We start from the raw sequence: 20,728 nt of genomic DNA on the forward strand, positions 1-20,728 counted from the left end.
TTCATTCCACAAATTCTATGAAAAGCAATCAATCAACAAGTTCACCCAGCTACAGAGTAAAAGAAGATTCTTCTCATGCTCTCCCATTTGCACTGATGACACGTAAGCCTGGAAATTTGACAGTCAAAAGTGCAATGTAAAGACATGGTAACTGATATATTTAGGTCGAGAGTGCCTTTTGTCATATATCTAAATGAAAGTAAGAAAGAAGAGAAAGTCGTCTATTCTTACAGAAGTTGTCTGACTATCCATGAAAGTTTCATCAAAAAGCCTAGCTGGCCTATATGTCAAGGCTGCATGTAGCATCTATCTATGATGGAAGGTCTAGGGGTCCCTGTGTCCCTGTCATTGACCAGCACAGTGTCTGGGACAAAAAAAGAAAAAAAAAAAACCACAAAAAACAGGCTTGATACATGTTTGCTATTTTAATCAGGTAGTTGAAGAATTTAATTGAATCTGTACATTGTACATGATTTTACAGAGTGGGATATTCACAGTGTAGCAGAACTACCTCAAATAGTTGGAGTTTAGCCATTTAGCAGTCTCATCTATTAGTCAAATGGCCAAAAAACATAAATCAGGAAGCAAACAGGCAACACCTCTTTGCATCAGTTGACGTTGAAGCTACACAATCCCTGCTTTAAATGTCAAGTCCTGGCTCACTTTTGAACCCTCAGGACCCTTAGTCAGATCCAAATTGTTCTTAATTTACATCTATAACTTTCTCCAGATTAGAATAAAACTATTCCCACAGAGAAACATTGCTGTTATAGGAAATGCATTGAGAATAAAAGAAACAGAATTGACAACCTGATTTTGGGGGGGGAGGGGGGGGGAGGCAGGGACAGAAACAAAACCAAAACATTGAAAACCTTCAGCAACTAGCAGAACCCTTGGAAGATAGAGTAGTCTATGACTATTTAAAATAGCAGGAAACAGCCTGGCAGGACTCTGAAAATATCACTGGATTGCCTCACAGCTTATGTTCAGTTTGCTCGTCCTAAGAAATAAGGCAATAATTTAAGAAATTTTAAAGGGTCTCTAAACAAAATGCTCAAAATGCTTAAAAACATTAAGTTGCTTAAAAAAATAAATGCCCAGCTTCCTGATCAACTTGCATTTCTACAGTGAGTCATTCTTTCCTGAGAGTCTCAATTACCTGACAGTAGACTATTTTTATCCTTAAATCATTTTTATCTATAAAGCTATAAAAATGGTCTAAGGACCAGCATTGCTACAGAAGTCAGGCCTTCAACACCTCATAGCCCTTGCCCAGATCTTAGAAATGCATTTTTTGTAATCTCTCGGCTTAGTGCACACATCATTTCAGCTGTGAGTTTGGACTCTGATTTACACACTGTATCTCTTTTAACCCTTAATTCTCCTCCATCATCTTCCCACTTTATATACAGTAAATTCTATAATGCCATACTGTCCAAAAAAAAAAGTGCATCGTTTTTGTTTTTGTTTACAAAATGAATCAGGATGCAAAGTATATCACTTTAAAAGCAATGGGGAAATACATGTCTCATGTGTACACATATACACAAAGAAATAGAAATAGAACTCTCTACACATTTCAGATAATTCCACTGGTGATATTTCCAGTGGGCTAGAGAGCATGTTAATAAAAATCCCAGTTTAGGTGAGCAGCACTGAGCTAGTCCATTTCTTCTTGTCTATTTTCTTGTCACATGCTGCATTCACAACCTCCTCTTGTCCCCCTGATGTGTGGGAGGTAACGGAGGAAGCAGGGAGAGGGGAAGTGGAAAAGGAGAATACAAGCGCCAGGCCCAATGAATCAAGTCAAGTCAGGAAACACAATTCACAAGGCCCGTGCACAGGGCTGTGGGGAGATATGACATAAGCCAGACAACTGCATGATTTGGACAGTAGCTGGGTTGGAGAGATGGTGATGTGTACATGTCATGAGAAGCTCAGGAGAGGCTGGACTAAACCTTGATTGAGAGACAGAGGGGCCGTAAGACAGATTTCCCGGAGAAGGCATCATTTAAGCAAAGCTTCAAGGATAGAATTGGCAGTGGGGCTGGGGATTAAGCCAGCTGGAAGCAAAGATAAGCGAGAGCAAGAAAGTAAGAAGGGGAGGGTCGAATCTGGTCTGCAGGAATCGTTGGCTGAGACTGGAGCTCAGGATAAATTTAGGATGTCATGAAATCTCAAACAGAAACAGCGCTCTCCTAGAGACGGACTTTTATCAGCATTATCTCAGGGACCGCCATTTGCCATTTGTGCAGCATTTTAGAGTGTGTAAATGACCTTCCCCTCTTCCCCAAGCCCTTGTGTCAGCTCTGGCAGTAGAGACTGATCCTGGAACCGATGAGGAGATCGGGATCCAGAGACACGATCTACTTTCTCAAGGCCACCGAGCCTGTGTAATGCAGGACTTGAAACATCTTACCCTGAGTCCAACTCCTGTTCCCAGAGCCCAAAACTTTGTAATATCAAACTTCATTTGTTAACTATTTTCTGGTGTTGTAAGGAAATAAGGTCCCACAGAGAACCAGAAGGTGACCCAGGGCCCAAGGTTTGGTCTCGCACAGTTCTCTAGGACAGAGATAGGCAAAATTCTGCAAAGGGCCAGGTAGTAAATCGTTCTGGCTTTGCAGACTATGTGGTCTCGGTCACAACCACTCAACTCTGCCTGCCCTTATAGCCTGACAGCTGCCAGACAATATGTAAACAAATGGGCATGGGTGTGCCCATAAAGCATTATTACCCAAACAGGCAACATTTGGATTTGGCCAGTGGGATGCAGTGTGCTGACCTCTGCCCCAGATGATGCTTTCCCATACTATGGAGTTTTTAAATTGGAGTTTGGACCGAGAGAAAAGCCTGGGGTTCACCTTGAGGAAGAGCAGTTTAATGTCAGAAGAAGTCCTGCAGCTGTTAACACTCTCATTCCCAAAGGTGAGACAACCTGCCTGTGTAATACCAGGTTTCAGATGAATGAGGAGCAGGTATTCTAGAAGAAGAGAGAGCTGTGGCAACAGAGAGTTTAGCCTTGCTGGAGGTAGGACAGGGAGCTGTGATAACCCAAAGGAAAAATAATGAACTGGGGTTGGCTCAGGATCAAAGAAGTCTTTGCAAGGAAAGTGATGATGCTTAAGTGTTGGGGAGCAGGAGTAGGAGGGAGCTAGCAAAGGAGGGAAACAGCCTCCAAGCAGGCAGACCTGCATGCAAACAGCCAGAGGGAGAGAACTGGAAGGTACATGTGACTCTTTCTTATTTACAATGGGAATTTTGAGGCAGGGATTGGCAAGAATGAGCTTGCTAGTAAAGTCAAGGTCAGGCCATGGCATGCTATATATGCCAGGCAAAGGAGCTTTGATTATATCTTAGAAGTCAGGCCTCCGCAATGCTCTACGCTTGCACCTGCTACTCACCACCCAAGTCTAAGTTCCAAAGCCAGTTGCTTGGGGAGCCCCTTCGGAGGGACTCCCCATTGGTGCCAGGGCTGAGCGCCCAGCTTCTCCATGCTGAGTGCATAAAGGGCTCATTTCTAAAATCCCTGAGGGCTTTTCCAGGAGAGACCCTCCCCACTGATATAGTCATAATATTGACTCTACTTGGAAGCCATTGCCCGGACCTGGGCTCTCGCCAGACCAACCCCACAGATCCAGATCCGAAAGCGCTAATGCTCTGATACCCTGTGCCAGGCTGATTAAAGAAACCTGGCCCTGGTAACGGAGGGCCCTGCCAACAGGGCAGCTTAGGTTCCTCATCCTTTGATCCAGGGCCGCTCAGGAGAAGAATGTTCTCCGTATCTGCAAGGAGGTCCGGCACTTGGCTATGACAACCAGAGGGTCCAACTTGGATGCACACTAGAATCATCCAGAAATTAAAAATTGTCATGGGACCATCCCAGACCAACACAATCAGATCTTTGGGAATGGGATCCAGCATCGCTATTTTTTTTAAATATCCCCAGATGATGACAAGGTACACACAGGGTTAATTACCCTTATCATCAACTTTCCACGGCCAAGTCAGTAGAAGTTAACCCATCATTTGGCCTCACAGGCATGCTGCTCACTGATAACGACTTTATCCACGAAAGGAGCCTGGCGGGGCCTTAGACCAGTGCCTCTCTGACTTCAGAATACATTCAGACCACATGGGGATCTTAGTACAATGTAATTCCAATTCAGTAGATCTAAGGGGAGGCAGCTGAATCTGCATTGCCAGCGAGCTCCCAGGTGGCGCAGTTGCTGCAGGTCTGTGGACCAGACTTGAGGACAGGAACAAAGCTCCCCTGGTCACAGGTGTGCTTCAAGAGGGGACTCCTAGTCCTGGACAGGCCAGCCCTGACCACGGGCAGCCCGTTAGTGTGTCCTGCCAACAGGATTATTTAATCTGCATGTGGAAAAGGCCGGGCATTACTTGGGTCTGGAAAGCACTTCAGGCTGAATAGGAGGCTGGGAGGTGGAATATGGAGAGATGAAGAAATAGAAGCATCCAGGGTATTATAAGGGGATGGGGGAAAAAATACCCAGGAGAGCTGGAGAGCTCAGGTGAGGCCTCGCAAAGGAGGTCTGAGCTGGAGAAGACCCTGAGAAATAGGGAGAGGGAGGAGAAGCTCCTTGGGAAAAGACCGAGGTGAGAATGGAAAGGCACATGTCAAGGGCTCCCTTCCTGTTCCATTGACTCCACCTACCTCACTTCCTTTTATATTTATTAATGTGTACACCTTCCTCTGCGGTCCTAACTTCTGTTACACTGCACAATCTTGTATTTTCCATTTCTATCTCCCACTGTTCGGCTACCACATGATATACTTGTCTACTCAGATCTTGGCCTGGGCAGATAGTACAGTCTAAGTTGTGCTTCTGTTCTTTTACAGCCTGATAAACTCCTATTTACTCTTCAAAACCCATCTCCACTTATATCCTACCTCAACTACTTCAGGCAAAATGAATTGCCTTCTCATTATGCTTTTGCAACTATCAATCGTCACTTCTGTAGTAGATGCCTCACTTTGCAGCATGGGTAGATTATCATAATTCCAGATTCACAACACATACAAATCTTTCAGTTTCAGGAAAGAGACACTGGAATTCCCAGGAATTCTAGAGTATTTCTAAAATCATAAATTATGCTGTATTTTTCATGGCACATTCTTCACGTGTTTAAAAATTATGAGTGACCAAAATAATAAGCAGTGGATCCTTTTTCTATGATAGAGTTGTATTAATTTTAAGATGGTTATTATAGAAAATACGTATTATAATAAATGTATGACATTATTACTAACTTATATATTGTGGCAAGATTATATTTTTCAATAACAAGTAAAAGTCGGGAAACAGATATGGCTCAAGCAATAAGGCCTCTGCCTACCACATGGGAGGACCTGAGTTCAATCCCTGGGGCCTCCTGGTGAAGAAGAAGGGAAAGCATGCCCACATGGTGAACCAGTGCCCACACAAAAGAGTCACACAACAAGATGATGGTGCAACAAAAGAGAAACAAAGGGGACAGTCAAGGTGAAATGGAGGAGTGACCAGGAACTGAGGTGGCACAACTACCAGTGAAACTCTTTCCACATCAGAGGCCCCCAGGATGGAATCCTGGTGAATCCTAGAGGAGAAAGATGAGAAGAGAAGACAAAAAGAGAAATAGATACAGAAGATCACAAGGAGAAAGGACACAAATAGCAAAAACAGCAGGGTGAGGGAGGGGAAAAATAAATTAATTGAAAAAAAAAGTAAAACTCATCTCTGCTAATATAGACATTTGGTCATTAAAACATCAAAAGGAAGGCACACACACGCAAGGGTGTCCCCCGCGTAGGGGAGCCCCACGCGCAAGGAGTGCGCCCGTGAGGAGAGCCGCCCAGCGTGAAAAGAAAGAGCAGCCTGCCCAGGAATGGCGCCGCCCACACTTCCCGTGCCGCTGACGACAACAGAAGCGGACAAAGAAACAAGACGCAGCAAATAGACACCAAGAACAGACAACCAGGGGAGGGGGGGGAATTAAATAAATAAATAAATCTTTTAAAAAAAAAAAAGGAAGGCACATTAATACAAAATAAATGCTAAATAAAAATCACTTTAAGAATGAAAGATGCAATCATAAATATTTAGTAATTAAAATTTTCATTCTCAAAATGAAATTTTAAAGCTCACAAAGCTTAATTGCCCTGTTCCATAATCTTGATCTTAGTTTCATGACAAATATTCCAGACATGGAAAAACTGATTTCGTTTGGCCTTAATATTTGTCAAATTGTCATGAGTGCATCCAAAAGCATCTTCTAGTTAGGCATTACAATAATGTTTCTTCATATAAGCTCACTTCCTCTTTTTATTAATGGAAATATTTTGTCTGCCTGCCCTGGTTTTGGTTTTGCCTTGGAAGCCCATATACCTTCTGCAGGTTCAGATTTTAATTTTAATCAGTTTCTGGTTTCATGACAGGGTATTTCAGGGAACTCACATCATCTCTTTCCATTTCTTCTTTTAAAATATTTATAAAGAGCTATAGCCTGGAGTGAATATTCAAACACTGAAAAATGCCAGCAGCAGATAGGAATGTCGGATTTATTTTTAATTCTCCTACCTTAGCATAATGCATGACACAGTACTTTATTACATCCATAATGCTTGTGCTTTCTTTTTGTGGCGTGCACAAATATTTGTTTTGCCAACCAGAAAGTGTTCTCTGGACGTTAGAGCTTATACTTGTGCAAAACAGAAAGGATAAATAATAAATTCCGGTGAGCTCAGAGGGAGGGGGAGAGCTGACCACAGCCTGAGCAGGAGCAGAGCAGCTTCCCCAGGAGCCTGGAATTGCAGACAGAAGGATGGGCGGGACTTAGAAAGCTGGATAAGAGGAGAGAGGACCTTCCTGGTCAATACATTTGGTGGTCGTGGGGCGAGTTGAACCAGCTTGGCAGAAACAGAGGCGTCAGGCAAGAAGGGGCTGGTGAAGAGCTGCTGGGGGCTGCAGCGCTCCAACCTCAGCGCCGTCATTTCAGCAACCACCAAAACGGCTCTTCTTTCTCACCCGTGACCTTGGCTCTCAGGGACCCTCTCTCACAGGCCAGTGCCATCGCCCAGGCTGATTGCTGGGGGAAACCACTCCTTAGGAGGTTGACGAAGCACTTCTCTCCAGGCCTTGATATTTAAAAAATTACTTTTCACGGACTCATTAACTCAGGTGGAAGCTCTTTATTTATTAGCTGTCACCTCATCTCCTACCCTCCTCCTAAGCGGCCTTGGTGCTTGGAGCTGTTTGTTTACAGACCATTAACTGAGGGGGTGGGAGGAGGTCAGGGGAGCTTGGATTGGAAGGGTGAGGAGAAATAATGGCAGGCTCCAGTCTAAAGACCAATTAGAACCCAAGGTACAGGATGGCTGCAATTACAAGATACCGCCGTCTGCTCCGCAGATGAGGGGCAATTGCGCTCTAATTATTCCGGCAGCATAAATTCCATTCCCCCTTTGCCACTCACATACCGCAGATATTTTAGAGCCTGTGTAAACTCTCCGGAGGCTTTCTCCATTCGGCTGGAGTGCAGTGGAGCAAGAAAAGATGAAACCAGAAAGCAGGGATTCCCATCCCGGCCCTGCCCCAAGTCACGGGGGACCTTGGGCCTCATCTGTGAAGAGGCAAATCCTATCTCCCTTCAGGATTATGACAGATAAGCAATGCACACAGAACCACTTTATGAGGCCAGACAATCGGATAAGTGTTGGATAATTTGAATCTGCATTTCTCCCACTTTTCCATCGGAATAAAGGAGAAAACCAGAGAAGAAAGACAGTGTTATGTGTTCGTGCATATTAAAAATTGCATATTAAAAATTCCTCTCTTTCTCTCAAAACATCACCTCTACCTCCAGCCCCATCCGATCGGCAAGTCCTTGTGGGGTCTGTCTCTAAAATACATCCCCATCCCTTCACCCCTGCTAGCCTAGTTCAAGCCACCACCATTTCTTGTCTCTGCCTCTGTAATAAGGTCCTAACTTGTCTTCCTCCTTCCATTCTTTTTCCCATAAAATCCATCCCTGCAGAGCATCCAGTACGATCATTTTAAAACATGAATCAGATCTTGGCACTCCTCAGCCTTGAAACTTGGCAGTGGCTTTCCAGCACACTTTTAATAAAATGCAAATTCTTTTTCTGGATCCTTACCTCTTCCTGTCCCCAATCTGGACCGCAGGATCCTTACTCTTTCACTTAGCCTTGGCTACACTGGCTGGCCTGCTCTGCAAATAAGTCCTTGCCTGGTCTACCACAGGACCTTTGCGTAACTCTTCTCCTTGCTTGCATTGCATGGACTCCTGAAGCTTCTTATCATACACTGCTCTGAAAAAATGCTCTCCTCCTAAATGGCCTTTCCTGACAACTTAGTGTAAAATCAGCACTCTCCACTCTCCATTTGAGTCCTCCATTTTAATTCCCTGCTTAGCATTTGTCACTATCTGATATTTCTCATTTGCATTTGTCTGCTTCTTTGTGTAAGTTTTTGTCCAAACTCCTTTGCCTAACATTATAAACCCCCTTAGAGCATTGTCTTCATTTTTCGACTACCTGTTCTCCTTATTCAGAATAGTGTCTGGCACACAGTAGGTGCTCTATAAAAATTTATTAAATGAAAACTTGGAGAGAGAAGTAACACTGGTTACTTCTTTCCTATGCAAGTGGTCCTACCAAGGAAAAGTATATACTTTTAAAATATTCTCCACCATTGAAAAAATTTAGAAAAATTCATTTTTGCTTTCATCCTTTAGAAACCTTTCTTCTTTGTGCCTTCTCCTTCATACCTCTTTAAAGCTTCAAGCAGCTTCCACTGTTAAGAAGTATTTCCTCAACTAGATTCAATCTCTTGCTCATATTTATCCATTGGTTCTTGAACCCATACACACAATATCTAATCCCTTTTGGATCTCTTATAGATATGTGAAAATAGAGAACTTAGACAAAAAAAATTTTATTTCTTCAAGAAGTAAGAACTAGACTCAGAGGACTGGAGTCTTGTTTCAACTCTGTTGCCAAAGGCTGTGTGATCTTGGAAAATTATTTCACTTCTCTAGGCATCAATTTCCTCACCTATAAAAAGAAGGAATTGATCATAGGGAAATGGCTAAAAGAATGTAGGTGAATGCATGCATGCATGCTAAGGGGTGGTGAACAACCGTTAAAGGTATTTTTAAGAAAATCTGAATGACAAGAAAATGATTAAGGTAAAATTCAGGACTGTAAACTTTAAATATGTTTAAAATTATATAGAAAACAAATTATTCGGGAAAAATATTGACTGATTAGAGAAATCATCTGTCCATTGGAGGGACTGAATGTGGTTTCTGTTTTCATTGTCCATATTTCTTTATTCTCCAAATATAGTCAATAACTGTATAGTGCTTTCACAGTCCAAAATAATTAATAAACCAGAAATGAGAGAAATTGCTCAGGCAGTTTCAAAAGTACTCTCTTGCCCTGGTAGCCTCTGGCTGTCTTAATTGACTCTTGAACCATGTGGGAAGTCACTGGAGTTGGAGAGTTCTCTGCATGCATTTCTGAATGCCTCTTTAAGGGGGGGCAATTAAGGGGGGGTGTGGGGGGGTGGGGACTCTACCTTGAGTGGGTGTGGGGAGAGCCGCAGCTCTGGACTTCGGCCAGTTAAAACACTGCACTTCCTTAACTCCAGATTGCGTTTAGGGATGGGCTCGGGAGCCAAATGAGGCCAAAAAGGATGCCTAGTCCTCTTTGATCATTAAGATCTCTAATTTGAACTATCAGAGGTCCTATATATGCCATCACTTAGAGACCATTTTCCTTAGAATAAAGTTAACTTACAGGAAAGTCTACCTAAGAGGGCAAAAAAAAAAGACATGGATCTGTTGACTTCATTGGACCCCTGGATCCAGCTGAACCTGAAGCAAAATCATATGTTGAATCTCCTAGTCATTTGACCCAATAAATGTCCTTTCTTTATTAAACTAGTTTGAGATGTATTTCTATCACAACCCAAAGACTAAAGTATCTTGCTTATTGTAGGTGCTGTTCTAACTTTGCCTTTATATTGATCCCCACTTAGACGATAGCAAAGCAGAACTGGAAACACCATAAAGACCATTTTTCCTCTAACTCAGACTCCTTTCCTCTGCTGTGTGTATCCAAGTCCCAGATGGATAGCCCACTTCACATTCAACACCAGGTAGCTTCTGATTTTGATATGGGGACGAAGTCAGTGCCTCAAAACCATCTTTGTGCACATGACCCAAGACATGATTGCAACTGACTATTATTGGAGAGCAAATTAAGGTTTGAATTAATGCTTTAAAAATGCAATATATTTTCACTGAGTATTTGACACTCACTGCCTGCCCTAGAATTCACTCTTTAGTTTCAATCTTTAATTCCATTCTTTAGCCTCCACCCCAGCCGGGTTAGTGCAGGCAAGAGCTGGTGCAGAGCAAAGCAGCAGTGATGGGCAGAGCCTCCTCACAAGCAGGTGAGGCCCAGAATACTGGGACCTTCAGCCTGGGATGAATCTATCCCCCTGCCATGGACCTGCCACAGCGGGCCCCCTCAGCTTTCCAAGCTGTAGCCACCCGAACACCTAGTCTTCTTAACTAGGCTCTGGTCATCTGCTGAGTTTTTATTTTACTTGTTGCTATTCTCCACAAGGTTTACAGTCCTTCTGTGACCTGTGAAATTCTTAGAAACCTCTGGACCTTTTCCGGTGATTAGATACTCTCTCTTTCTACCTGAAATTGGACAAGACCCTCCCTATTGTTTGCCAGTCCCTGCGCTATCTTCTGGGAGGAGCAAGATGCCTAAGACATAGTCCCTGCCCTCAAGAAGGACAGATTAGTATGTATATGTTTTGGGGGGCAGGGTATAGATAATTACAGTACAATGTTCTATAACAGAAAAAGCACAGGATGCTTTCAGGACAAGAAGGAAAATACTAGCGAGTTTGTGGAGGAAATATGGAGGAAGCTTTTTGGAGGAGGCTACAGCTAAACTTAGTCTTAAACAATGAATAGAGGTCACATAGGTTACTGGAGGGAGTGTTTTCGGCAGAGGTCCAGCATGCACAAAGTCAAGAAGATGCAAAACCATCATGGAGTGTGCACGTAAAAACAAGGAATGAGCATCACTGAAGCATGAAGAAGGGAGTCACGGGAAATAAGGCCAGAAGAGGAAGAGAATGGAGATCATTTATGCTCAAGTAACCTTAGGGGGCCATAGGACGGAGCTTGAAAGTAACCCTAAAGCTAATGAGGTGGCATCATAGGGATTTAATTAGGAAAGTAGCACGGTCCTATTTACCTTTCAAAAAGTTCATTTTGAGGTGCAAACTGGAGGGACCTGCTAAGCACTGAGACCAGCATACAAGCCCTGTTGTGAGCTTATACAAGGAGGCTTCCTGATGCCAGACCCTGTCCAGTGGAGCAGGCATCTTAGAGGCTGATCCCAATTTCAATATGGCTCAAGGTCACCATCATACCCATTTGGCCATTGTAACTGAGCTTCATCCAGATCATTCCAACAACCTCGTCATCCCAAACCCCAGGGCTTGCTCCCCACTTACTCTTCCTTCTTCAGATGGATCACTCAGATCCCCACATAACCTAAAGCTAGGTAACCAAGGCTGTTTCACCTGCTGAAAAGCCAGACAGTAGCCTCATGGTTGTTCAGACCTTACCTAATTTAATTTCCACAAAACAAATTATGGCTCTGCTCGTTTCGCAAATGATGGAAGAGATGCTCAGAGAGGCTGATTTCCCTGGGATTGTAACCTAGATTCCATGCTCTTCCCAAGTTCACACTCATATTTTCTTTGCTGCTTTTTTTTAATCCCAAAGCACTGTGAGTCAATGGGCAATTTTTAGGCATGCCAAGCACAAGGCACTGTGCCAAGGGCTCAGTGAACAAAGGTAAGGAGGATGCAATTCTATCCCACAAGGAGCTCTAACCTGTCGCAGGAAATATTTAACCACATTCTTCAATGAAGAAACGAAACACCAAGGGGTCATGTGGTTTTCCTCCTATGCCACAGCAGCTGCCTCACAACCCTAGCTCAGGTTCTGAACTGGAACTCAACACTCCAGAGCCCCTGGCATCGTCCATCGCCACCATTCCAGGATTAATCCAAAGGCACTGTGAGAAATCACCTGCTAGTGACATGCTAATCACATTCTGCTCTGCTACTGACACCCTCAGAGTCAGATCTGGAATTCCTCATCAGTTTAATTCTCTTTGAAACTGTCTCGCTGATTTTAGAGGTGCCTTTATCACCCAAATGCAAGATCGCCCTGGCTCTTTCTTTTAAAAAAAGGAATTAGGGAAATGGCGAAAGACACGCAGCAATCAATCTGTCTGAGCGCAGTGTCCAGCCCACAGCAGTCTGACATTTCCACTTACACATAGCAGAGCCGTGGCCCAAACAACCGGCAGCCGCATCCCGAAGCATCGTCTCACCTGAGAAAGGTTTGCCGCCGGTGCTCCCTTTGTCACAGCATCAGCAGATTCCCAGCCGTGAGAGTTTTGTGCTTCCAATGTGGCTTTCCTGCGAAGCACCAGTGCAGCTTATCAGTCCCTTCAGCGAGGCAGTTGTCAACGCATCGCCCAGCTTGCGAAATGAAATTTGGATTTAGGAAACCTCGTCAGGGCTGCCAGGGGTGCTTGGCACCGCCTGGCGCGACCAGCCACGTCCGAGCTCCATCCAGACTGCTGACCTGGCACTGGCGCTGTGTGATATAACTCGCTCTCACAGGGAGGCTTTAACTGTCTCTTCCCCAAGCTCACAGCCCTCAAGTCTCTCTAAGATGCATTTTCCTGTGATGCCACTCTACTGACGTCCCGATCTGCTCTGCCAGGGCTCCAGCTCTTCAGGGGTTCACCACCCAACCCCTGCAAAAGATGCCAGCCAAAAATTCATCTTTTTCAGCAGAATGATTAATCCCCAGACTTCTGTTTACATTGTTGCCTTTTATTAGTTCAACCAATTAAAATATTGAATGAGAATTAAGATATCTAGTGTTTTTCCATAAATACCTACTGTTTGAAGTCATTTATTTCTTAAAAAAAAAACAAACAAAAAAAACCCACATAAAAACAACAACCCAGGCAATCATTCCCTCATTCTGCATAACATGTTGTTCTCATTTAATTTATATGACTTTCAAACTCCGTATGGAAAGGATATGGTTGACTAAGGAGACATGGATTAAAACAAAACAAACAAAACTATAACTGGCTAGGAAATTAATAACACACATTAGAATATGGATTATGTTGTGTGAGGAAAGTGAGAGAGTCCTCAAAAACACAGAGGAGACTAAGGAGATCTGGGTTCCACATCTAATACCGATAACCTCAAGGATTCATGCAAATTATTTGGTACTTGAGTTTCAATATCTTCCCAGACTTGCAAGCAGTGAGGCTAGTGGATTTCCAAAGTCCCTTCCACAATCACCTTTCTAGTATGTGCTTTTCTCTTGAGTCAAATATCTACTTGTAGCTTTTAGAGGCAGTACAACATTAGATTAGAATCACTGAAGACTCCCGGGCTTCAAATCATGGCTATGCCCCTCACTATCTCTAACTTGGGCAAACTGCCCAAACAGCCAGTGCCTCAGGGTCTTCATTTATAAGGTAGGAAATCATTACCTTTTAGATAGGCTCATATGGTTGCTGTGAGAATTAAATGAGTGAATGCAAGCAAATCACCTAGACCAGTGTTTGGTCCATGGTTCGTGCTCAATAAATGTTAGCCAGTATTATTATTCTCTTTAGTGTCCAACTTCTACCCCAACAGAAAATTTTCTCACTATCTCACCCTTGCTTGATGTGCTCATCCCTTGTTGAATAAATATGAGTCATAGACTTAATGAGTTAGGATCCAGTTGATGCTGGCAAAGTTAAGGCCAGTCTTCTATGTTTAAGATGCAGGGCCAAGCATCAAATACAGCATTTATTTAGCACTTACTTTATGCCAGGACATTTGGCAGCAGACTTTTTCTGTTATCTTTTTTATTTTAAGGCACTATACAAAGCCGTTTTCTTTTCAGTAACCATTTAAAACACTCCCAACTACAAAGCAAGGTAATAACCGTATAGAAACGTTTACAAATTTGCTCAAAATGATGGATCTAGTTAGCAGTAAACCTGGGATAAGAAGAAGACTGACTCCAAAAGTTTACTTAAAGGGTAGTCATTCATCATATGAATCACCCAAGGAAAAGTATTTCAACCAAAATGTAGAAACTAAGAGGGAGCTTTACATAGGAGCAAAAGATAGATCAGGCTTTTCCTTATCAAGCTTTCTCATTTCATATCTAATAGTGATCTCCAACTTTGTATTTGATTGTTCATCCTTATAAAAGTTTTTAAGCATGCACACACTTAAATTGATAACATCAGTTACCATATCATGATGATGCATACAAATTGAACACATTATATTACAAAGAACATAGGATAGAAATCTTTTTTCCAAAGGACTGTGATAATTTCCACTTTTTTCCCACTAATTTATTCTCATATATGATATATGAGGGTTTTCTAAATATAATATGTGACTTGTAATTGCTCAGTATATGGCTAAAGGGAATACCAGCATAACCCAAGGCACTGAATATTGGTAAGTTTAATTGATTTCTTTCTATAAACATTCTTTTCTAACATTTCTTTCTGAATTCTAGTTGGAAAAAGGCTTTCAAACCTGGGAGAATGAGCCAGACTTTATTATATTAAAGTCCATCTTTGTTACAGTTCTCTCTACTTGGTGACTTCTAAACTTTTGCTATTATATCTTTAAGGTCCCAGCTGTGAATGGGTGGTGATGAATGAAGTCAAGAGAAAAACTATTCATTCATGCTTGGACCAGAGCTTAAAGAAGGAGCAACACCTCTCCAAGGCTGATGTGGCTATGGTGCTACTGCCTCTATCAGTCAGAGTCCAGTCAGAAGACAGAAAGCACACTGAGTATTCAGACAAGGAAAATGTAATACAAACAACAGCCAACTATTAGAAGCTGGTCAGTTGCTAAAACCCTTAAAGCAGGACTCTCAGGTGCAAGTAGGGGCAAAAGAAACATTACTGCCTCTAGTTGGAAGAAGAGATGATAATAAAGAACCAAAGTACTAGGAAAGCAACCCCCAAACACACACACATACACTCAACACTGAGATTCCAATGTCTTCAAAGAGGGTATGCTACCACAGGAACCCATGGCATGTGGGTGGTAAAAACTCTTGCCAGGGGATGTGTACAGAGCTGGCCTGCAAGACAGCCCACTGTTGTTGGACAGTGACTCAACCTGAGATGGTGGGCAGAAGTAGCCCCCCTTTGCCAAGAAGTGTGGGTGGCCGGAACTGCTTCGAAGCAGCTGCTGGAAGGAAAAGTGTGGCCATGGCTGCTGGATCCCAAACTGATTACTACTATTACTAACAACATCATCATCATCATCATCACCATCATCATCACAGTCATACTAAGGAGGAACTGAACCTGTTAGGAAAGTGTCCTCCTTTTGTTTAGCCCCTTTCAGCATTACACCATTGATGTCTATTGATGAAGCTTAATAACCCTTTGACGGACAAAGGAGACATGTTCAGAGCACTCAACTCCAGTATCACAAAGCAAGGTAACAAAAGTTGGACTTAGAGTTGAGAGAGAATATGTCTGTCTGCCATACTACCCAAAGTAAAACTCCCAAGAAGAAGGGGAAAGGTAGATGAACGGAGAGGAATCACCTCTCCTCATAAGAAAAGTCACATTTTACCACCTACTTCAGAGGTGTGGTATTTTATTATTATTTTTTTAAATGCTTCATTCTCTCCACTAATCTATCTGAAATGCATTAAATAAAAAAATTATAATAACCTGTTCAATATTCTGGTCTCAGCATCAAACATATATTTACAGATATTAGAAGATGCCTGAGACTTCTTGTAGAAGTTTGGCATTGTTTATTAATTCCAAAAATACTTATTGGATTATGTTTGTAAACTGGTCTGCCAGAGGTATCACTTTTAATTGATTAAAATATGATTAGGACTTTGCCTGGGCCATGTCATTAGGGTTTTGATCCCTGGTGGGCAGGGAATCACAGAGAAAAGACATGACAAAGGACAGAGTTGGGAGTTTTGAGCTGGAGCCTGGGAACTAAGCACACGTAGAAGCAAGACTGAGCCTGGAGACAACTGAGCCCCAGGGAGAGAGACAGAGCCTAGAGCGCCTGGTGACCTACAGCTGGTATTGGAAGAAGCTAGGACGACAGAGCTTTAAGAGGAAGAGGAAGCCTGAATGTTAGCAGCCATCTTGCTCCAACATGTGGCAACAGACTTTGGTGAGGGAAGTAACTTATGCTTAATGGCCTGGTAACTGTAAACTTCGACTCCAAATAAAAAGCCAAAAGATTTCTGGTACCAATCTTTTGCATCAGCACCCTCTTGGCTGACTAATACAATTCTTTTCCCCCAAAACCCAACTTCCCTTCAAATCATTTCCTATTTATTCTGAGTAGTATTGAATTTACATGTTTTCATCCATAGTTTCTTTTTATATTGACTGCACATGCTGTTCCCTTTATGGGCAACTTTTCTTGTTGAGTCCAGGCTGGTAATGACTTCTCATCCTGTTCTACTTCTATCTTTCTATGTATTTCCATTAAAATTAAGTCTGCCTGATATAACCATTCATTTACGGATCTATTTATCTTATGGGTCCCATTAAGAGCAAAAGATATGCTTTTTTCATCTTTGTTTCTTTATACTCCAGTCCTATGTATTACAATCTCTGCACTATTGAAATATGGGACCTGATGATGCTTTGAGCAGGGGTTTTGCTGTGAGAGGGGGCATTGTCCTGTGAATTGTAAGATGTTCAGCAGCATCTCTGGCTTTACCATTATATTCTGGTAGCATCCTTTCAGTTTGAGACAAGCAAAACAAACAAATAAAAAGTAAAATCGATATCCAGACATTGATAAATCAACCCTGCTTGACAACCACTACTCTACTCTGATTATTGGGTCAGAGTAAATATTTGAAAAAAAAAAAAACTTGTCAAACAAATACCACATTGCACTGGAATTCATTAAATATTACGTAAGGTGTGGCTATTTGACAATTCATATCTATCAGTATATTTCTTATGAATTCATTCAATTAGTAAATCTAATGAATATACTGAACACTTATTCTAAGTATTTGCTAGACTTGAATGTGGAGTTGTAAGAAAAGTAAACCACCCTCACAGAGGTTAGCTGGCAAATAAAAAGTGTTCTAGAAGTACTTACATGCAGAAATGCACATTTAGGTCTAGTGAGCAATTGCAATCAATAACCCATGCATTTATTTTAATTTTTTCCTTTATTTATTTTTTTAATGTCACATTCAAAAAATATATGAGGTTCTCATATACCCCCCACCCCCCTCACCCCACTCCTTCCACATCATCAACCCCCACCACCACCGCCTGTACACTCATTGCACCTGGCGAACACACCCCGGAGCACCACGGCACCACATGGATAATAGTCCACATTGTAGTTTACACTCTCCCCCGGTCCACCCAGTGGGTTATGTCACGATATATAATGTCCGGCATCTGTCCCTACAACATTATTCAGGACAACTCCAAGTACTGAAATGTCCCCACATCACATCTCTTCTTCCCTCTTCCTATCCCCAGCAACTACCATGGCCACCTTCTCCACATCAATGCTACAATTTCTTCCATTAGTAGTCACAATAGTTCCATAGTAGAATATCAGTAAGTCCACTCCAATCTTAATTCATCTTACAAGTAACTATTATCCCTGCTCTGCACTGGTCAGAGCTATGCCTAATAATAGGGATGTGAAGCTATATGCAAGACACATTTCCTGTCCTCAGGCAATAGTAGGTTGAGAAAATCTAATAAAAAATGAGCGCAATAAAATTATTTATTCATACAATAAATATTTAGGCAGAATTCTATACTAGCAAATAAGATAGCAAAGCCAATACTCTCTCATGTAGCTAACATCTAGGAATGAAGAGAGATGCTACATAAGAAGATCGGATTGTGGAGGGAAAGTAAAGGAGACCAGGGAAGTTCAGAATAGGTGTACCTCTTTTAGACGGGGGAACACATTTGGGATGATTTTAACATATCCCCATAAATTCTTTGACACACCTCTCCTAAAAAGTGGGGGATCTCATTCATCTCCTGTTGAATGCTGATGACTTTAATCACTTCCATTATACCAAGATGAAACTCCCTACCAATTAAGTAGACACTATTCTCTCCTCACTCCATGCCCTATTTTCAGTCTCTATGAATTTGCTTATTTTGGATATTTCATTAGAATAAACTCATACAATATGAGGCCTTTTGTATCTGGCTTCTTTCAACTTAGCATATTGTTTTCATCCATGTTGAGGCATGTTTTAGAATATCTATTTTTATGGTTGAATAATATTCCATTGTATGGGTACACTACACTCTGTTTATTCATTAACAAACATGCTAAATGGTTGTTTCTACATTTGGTTCTTTGGTATTGTCATAAACATTCATGTACATATTTTCTGTTGGAACATTTGTTTTCAGTTCTTTGGGGGAATATACCTTTGGGTGGAATTGCTAATTCACATGGTAATTCCATGTTTAATTTATTGAAGAACTGCCATTTTCCACAGCTGCTGCACTATTTGACATTCTAACTAGCAAAATATGAAGTTTTAAATTTCTCCACATCTTTGTCAACACTTACTGTTTTCTTTTTTTAAAAAAATTAAATCCCTACTAGTGAGTGTGAAATGGTACCTCACTGCTGTTGTGATTTGCATTTCCCTTATGACTAATGATATTGAGCATCTTTTCATGTACCTATTAGCCATTCATAGGTCTTCTTTGGAAATTCCTAAGGAAAACCTCACATGTCATACTTTGGGCTTGAAATATAGTCCTGTAAACTATGGAACTTGATTCAACATGGCATGATCAAGATTAGATGGAAATTTCAGAAAAATCAAAGTGGCTAAAATATGAAGGACTACTTGTAAGGGAAATGAGACTGGAAATGAAGGGAGGCTAGTTAGAAGATGTATGTGTAATAATCCAATGTGTCAAGAAGAAGTGAACAACTTAGTAATTCAGCTGTTTACAGTTTTATTCTATTCCCTTGCTTCTTCTTCCTTCAGATATTTCTGCTACTATGCTGGTTTATTACATTCAGTAGTTTTGAGGAAGATTATCGGTAGGAATCACAGAAGCCCAAATGTGAAGATGTTCCATCTTTTAGGTCTCCAAAAGAATCAGATATGAACCTTAATTTTCATTTGTCTTGGACAAATAATATGCGAAATTTCACAGCCAAGATAATAAAAATGTCACAACTAAAATCAAATGTCATATAGTTTACTTGGAAAAGCACAACCATTTTCTTTCTAAATGATATCAAACAATGATAGAGATGACCTCTCATTATTGCATGCCTATATTTCTTATTTCCAGCTCTGTATAAATAAACCAGGAGTCACTAACTTTCCATTCTGCAGGGGAAAAAGAAATCCGTCGATGCCCTATGCTGAAGCTCACAAATGACATGTCATTCCCAATGTATTCATCTTTCAAGCACCCTAATTTCTGAGACAACTAAAATAATTTAAAACATCCCCGTGCTTATCATTTTACAAAATAGCACCACTGTTTTTATTTTTAATTATTAAATAATACATGTGTACAGAGAAACTTTTTTTTTTATTTTTTATTTTTTTAAAGATTTATTTTTATTTATTTAATTCCCCTCCCCTCCCCCGGTTGTCTGTCTTCTGTGTCTTTTTGCTGCATCTTGTTTCTTTGTCCACTTCTGTTGTCGTCAGTGGCACGGGAAGTGTGGGCGGCGCCATTCCTCAGCAGGCTGCTCCCTCCTTTGCGCTGGGCGGCTCTCCTTATGGGTGCACTCCTTGCACATGGGGCTCCCCTACGCGGGGGACACCCCTGCGTGGCAGGGCACTCCTTGCGCGCATCAGCACTGCGCATGGGCCAGCTCCACACGGGTCAAGGAGGCCCGGGGTTTGAACCGCGGACCTCCCATGTGGTAGACGGACGCCCTAACCACTGGGCCAAAGTCCGTTTCCCACAGAGAAACTTTTAAAAATTAAAATTGTTGATAATCTTATCAGTCAGAGACAACCGTTACAACATTTTGGTATATTTTCTTAAAGATAAATAGATAGACTGAGAGCCAGAAATACAATGAAATACAGTATATAGATTTTTAAGTACGGATGTAAAAATATTAATCTACATGATTTTTATGACTCTTCTTTGTTTTTCCTTTTCCTTTTACCTTTTTCATTGATGTTTTTTATTGTGTGCTACAGTAATTGAGGACTGTGAATAATGACTGCATAGCCCAATACTGTCTTTCCTAATGCCCAACTCACATTAGAGGACATGGGATATGAGCCCTTATAAAAAGTGTCTTGGCCAGAAATATAGATGAAGAAAGAATTACAAGATAATTTTTAAAAAGTGAGAGGTGGGAAGAGGAAAGATTTATTGTTTCTTAGAGATATGCATGTTCTTTACCTTGCTCTTCAATGGTAGTAACTCAGAGCAAACACCACGTCCTCAAGCAGAAGTGGCTTCCTTGTGCTTCCAGTCTAAGCCAACAAGAACTTGTGTCCTGCTTGTGATTCAGAAGCAGTAGAGTCCATCACTGCATTTGAAGGAGTCCTGAGGGCAGAGGGGACA

General features: G+C 41.7%; 1 long non-coding RNA gene across 1 annotated transcript in view; it reads right to left on the reverse strand.

Moving 5' to 3' along the window:
* The window catches only part of LOC105746947 (uncharacterized), a 152,555-nt gene extending 139,665 nt beyond the window's left edge, over positions 1-12,890 (reverse strand). Inside the window, exon 1 of the long non-coding RNA XR_001119153.3 lies at positions 12,455-12,890. This is a non-coding gene — a long non-coding RNA (uncharacterized lncRNA). The remainder of the gene's footprint in view (positions 1-12,454) is intronic.
* Between the last annotated feature and the right edge of the window lie 7,838 nt (positions 12,891-20,728).

This window comes from Dasypus novemcinctus, chromosome 25, assembly GCF_030445035.2.
Source record: "Dasypus novemcinctus isolate mDasNov1 chromosome 25, mDasNov1.1.hap2, whole genome shotgun sequence".
NCBI classification, from domain to species: Eukaryota; Metazoa; Chordata; class Mammalia; order Cingulata; family Dasypodidae; genus Dasypus; species Dasypus novemcinctus.